This window comes from Sapajus apella, unplaced genomic scaffold (assembly GCF_009761245.1).
Source record: "Sapajus apella isolate SASKATOON/1434 unplaced genomic scaffold, GSC_monkey_1.0 scaffold22, whole genome shotgun sequence".
NCBI lineage: Eukaryota > Metazoa > Chordata > Mammalia > Primates > Cebidae > Sapajus > Sapajus apella.
In genome coordinates, this window is record NW_022436962.1 from 28610704 (window position 1) to 28615667 (window position 4964).

Consider the following 4964-nt stretch of genomic DNA (forward strand, 5'->3'; position numbering starts at 1 on the left):
AAATTTGGCTGAATCATTCCAGGCACTCTCTGAGGGGACAGATGTCTCGGCTGGCTAATCATTGCCCCACCTAAAACATCAACTCCGTTACCCCTAAGTCGGAGAAGAAACACACTCCTACTGTACATATTTTGAGAGAGGAAATATACAGCTGAACACCAAAGTGCCCACTTAGGCTTTGAAAGAAAAGGATTGTGGCGAAAAGACACCAGGGTTTTTATGAAAGTTTAAAAAGCAGAAGTGTGTACTGCCTCGCACCCATAAGGATGGCAACTGTCAGAAAACTGAAGAAAGAATAGACGGGCGTAGTGCCTCACACCTGTAATCCTAGGACTTTGGGAGGTCAAGGCAGGCGGATCATGAGGTCAGCTGTTCGAGACCAGCCTGACCAACATGGTGAAACCCTGTTTCTACTTAAAATACAAAATTTTGCCAGGCATAGTGGCATACAATCCCAGCTACTCAGGAGGCTGAGGCAGAAGAACCACTTGAACTGGGAAGGTGGAGGTTGCAGTGAGCCAAGATCACGCCACTGCACTCCAGCCTAGGGGACAGAGAGTGAGGCTCCGTCTCAGGAGAAAAAAAAAAAAAAAAAAAAAAACCTAAAGAAAGAAAGAAAGAAAATAATTGTTGGTGAGGATGGGGAAATTGGAACTCTTGTCCACTGTTAATGGAAACACAGAATGGTACAGCTGCTGTAAAAAGCACTATGTCAGTTCCTCAAAAAATTTAAAATGGAATGACCAGTCAGTTTGGCAATTCCACTTCTTTTTTTTTTTTTCTTGAGATGGAGTCTCATTCTGTTGCCCAGGCCAGAGTGCAGTGGCACTGTCTTGGCTCACTGCAACCTCCATCTCCCAGGTTCAAGCATTTCTCCCTGCCTCAGCCTCCCAAGTACCTGGGAGTACAGGCGCCCACCATCATGCCCAGCTAATTTTTTGTATTTTTAGTAGAGACAGGGTTTTGCCATGTTGAGCAAGCTGGTCTCAAACTCCTGACCTCAGGGGATCCACCCACCTCAGCCTCCCAAAGTTCTGGGATTATAGGCACGAACCACGACACCTGGCCTTTTTTTTTTTTTTTTTTTTGAGATGGAGTCTCACTCTGTCACCCAGGCTGGAGTGTAGTGGCATGATCTTGGCTCACTGCAACCTCCACCTCCCAGGTTCAAGTGATTCTCCTGCCTCAGCCTCCTGAGTAGCTGGGATTACAGGCACCCACCACCATGCCCGGCTAATTTTTGTATTTTAGTAGAGACAGGGTTTCACCATGTTGGCCAGGCTGGTCTCACATTCCTGATCTCAGGGGTGATCTGCCAGCCTCAGCCTCCCAAAGTGCTGAGCCACTGTGCCCATCCTAAAGTAGTTATTTTTCTAGTCTCAGAAATTGTGGTGAAAGAAGCTATAAGATGGCCGGACGTGGTGGCTCACACCTGTAATCCAAGCACTTTGGAGGCCAAGACGGGCAGATCACCTGAGGTCAGGAGTTCAAGACCAGCCTGACCAACATGGTGAAACCCCCTCTTTATTAAAAAAAAAAAAAAAAAAAAGGCTATGAGATAAATGTGTTGTTTTTTCCACTCCTAAACTGTTCTTAGGAGAACAGTTTCACCACCACTCATCCTTGAAACCATCATTTCCAGGCAGGAGAGGACAACAAATTTGGAAAAAGAATATAGAAATGGAGACACGGGCTTGACATCATTTGTTTTTCACTTTCCAGCAGCAGGGAAATCTGTGAGTACGTTTACTTCTAGTGTCCAGTGCCTTGTGTGGTTCCAGTCACAAATCCCTAGCTCATGGGCAGCGGGGCCAGGAACCAGGGAGCCCGTGGTGATGACAGCCTGCAGGACCCCTATGTCCAAACAAGAGGCGACCCTCAAAGCAATCTGCACGGGCAGTGCTGCTGTCAAGGAAATGCCAGAGCCAGGTGGTAGTTACGGTGGCCAAAAGAGACTTCATTCAGGACCATCGCGGTAGGGGAAAGGGGACCACAGCGTAGAAGTGGGCTCAAGTCGGAATTTAGCATGAGCAAGTGGGACTCGATAGGCGAAGAGTGAGGTGAGGCTGGGAGGGTGGAAAATTGCATCAGGGATAAGGGGTCCTAGTTCCCCTGACTCTGAGAATAGAGAAATAAACTCAGTTTCTCCCAGTAAAGCCTCATAACACACTTCTGACACCAGATATGGGAAGGATTTTCCCCACATCTCGAGTGAACAATCAGTTCTGCAGTGGACCTCCACTTGGTCCTCCAACTGGGTGTTCTCCAATTCAATTCTGACATTATCCACCTGGGATAGCGTCAGATCCTGCAGGCTGAGGGCTCAGTCTCCATGACTGCCCCCCAACTTCCAAAGCCAATTGGAAGCCCCAAGTTCTTTCACCTGTCCTTCAGTGAACAGCTCTAAATTGAGATAAAAATTGAGGTTCCCGGCCGGGCGCGGTGGCTCAAGCCTGTAATCCCAGCACTTTGGGAGGCCGAGGCGGGTGGATCACGAGGTCAAGAGATCGAGACCATCCTGGTCAACATGGTGGCACGTGCCTGTAATCCCAGCTACTCAGGAGGCTGAGGCAGGAGAATTGCCTGAACCCAGGAGGCGGAGGTTGCGGTGAGCCGAGATCGCGCCATTGCACTCCAGCCTGGGTAACATGAGTGAAACTCCGTCTCAAAAAAAAAAATTGAGGTTCCCATGGTCCTGTCTTCAGGTTCCACTAATTTGCTGGAGCGGCTCACTGAACTCAAGGAAACATTATACTTATATTTATGGGTTTATTAAAAAGGACACCGATGGAAGCAATGCATGGCGTAAGGGATGTCAGAGGGCATGAGCTTCCATGCCCTCCCTGGGTGTGCCAATCTCCGGGAACCTACACATGTTCAATTATCCAGAAGCTCACCCAACTCTGTCCTTCTGGGTTTTATGGAGGCATCATTACATAGGCATGATTGATTTCATCATTGGCCACAGGGATGGACTTCATCTTCAGGCCCTCCCTCTCCCAGGAGGTTGGGGAGTGGGGCTGAAAGTCCCAACCCTCTACTCCTGCCTCTTTTAGATGAGTGATCAGCCCCATCCTAAAGCTACCTGGGGGCTGCCAGCCATTAGTCAACTCATTAGCATACAAGCAGACATTTATTTTTTGGAGATTCCAAGGATTTTAGGAGTAGTATGCTAGGAAAGAGACACAAAGACGAATACTGTATATACTTCACAGTGTTTTCCTCCTAACAGGATTCTGGCTGCAAACAAGCAGGGCAATCAGACATCACCTGGTAGGTAGGGGAGGCTGAAGAATCAATCCCATTAGATATTGAGAGTGACTGGGCATGGAGGGTGGGATCCTGGCCAAGCTGATTTAGCAGAGTTCTTGTTAAAGCTAGATTTTACAAGAAGGTGCACAGATGGGCCTAGGGGAAAGTTCAGGAGCCTGACTAAAGTTTGGCCAAGCATTTAAAAAAAAAAAAAAAAATATATATATATATATATATATATATAGAGAGAGAGAGAGAGAGAGAGAGAGAGCACATTCTCTTTAATCTTCATTAGTGGCAAATCTTTGTTCTGGGGTGGATTGGATTTTTTGAAACAGCCAAAAGTTATTTAGAACCAACTGCTGTGAATTAAGAAAACTGAGCTGATTTCCCTCATGTGGATCATATGCTGACTCTGACAGTAATTTTAACAGAAGAAATCCAAAAGGGGTTCTAAGAAAGGCCCTGGGCAGTGTCTTCCATAGTGATTAAATAGAGGGCAGATCACTTGAGGTTAGGAGTTCGAGATCAGTCTGGCCAACACAGTGAAGCCCTGTCTCTACTAAACACACACACACACACACAAATTAGCTGGGTGCAGTGGCAAGTGCCTGTAACACTAGCTACTCAGGAGGCTGAGGCTTGAGAATCACTTGAACGCAGGAGGCAGAGGTTGTAGTGAGCAGAGATCACACCACTGCATTCCAGATTGAGCGATGGATCTAGGCTATTTCTCAAAAAAAAAAAAAAAAGAAAGAAAGAAAAAAAAAAAAAGTCAAGTAGCTACATGTCAGATGTTTCAAACAGTTTTATCTCAGTGGCACACTTTGCAGCATTTACAAAGCCCAGGTAATTCTAATTTCCCAGCTCTAAACACCCTCAAGTGCTATGTAGATCTATGTAAGATTAGCTGCCTGGCTGGTTTTTGTTTCATTTGTTTTTTTGAGACAGTTTTGTTCTTGTTGCCCAGGCTGGAGTGCAATGGCGCAATCTCAGCTCACCGCCACCGCTGCCTCCCGGGTTCAAGCGATTCTCCTGCCTCAGCCTCCCAAGTAGCTGGAATTACAGGCATGTGCCACCACGCCCAGCTAATTTTTGTATTTTTAGTAGACAAGGGGTTTCTCCATGTTGGTCAGGGGGGTCTCAAACTCCTGACCTCAGGTGATCCCCCTGCTGGGGCTCCCAAAGTGCTGGGATTACAGGTGTAAGCCACCGCCCTCCGCCCTGGCTGTGTTTGAATTTGAAGATGTTGCTGTTGCTGACAGGGGTTGTCATATAGGCCTGGCTTTGAAAAGACTCTGAGACACAAATATTCTCTTCAACTTGTGCCAAGGCCAGCTGTTCTTTAGCTCAAGGATAAAGCAGAGGTACCACCAAGCCTGGTACTTAACCCCGTAAGTCAGACACTTCATACTGCATAGATTTCCAACTACTCCCAGGTCCCTATGTCTAATACCAAAGACTAAAGCCAGTCACCCAACAATCATTTCCCCCAAGATTCATACTTACCAAATGTGTAACACCCATGGGTATCACGAGACGGTTAAGTATTCTAGCAGAGTAATTTCCTATTCTTCCAGGTGATTATTTCTGCTTGACCTTCTTTTGAACATTTCAAGAGCTCTACTTTTGTTTTAATTTCAAGGAAACTGGTTGGGTGCACTGGCTCATGCTTGTAATCTCAGTGCTTTAGGAATCTGAGGCAGGAGGAT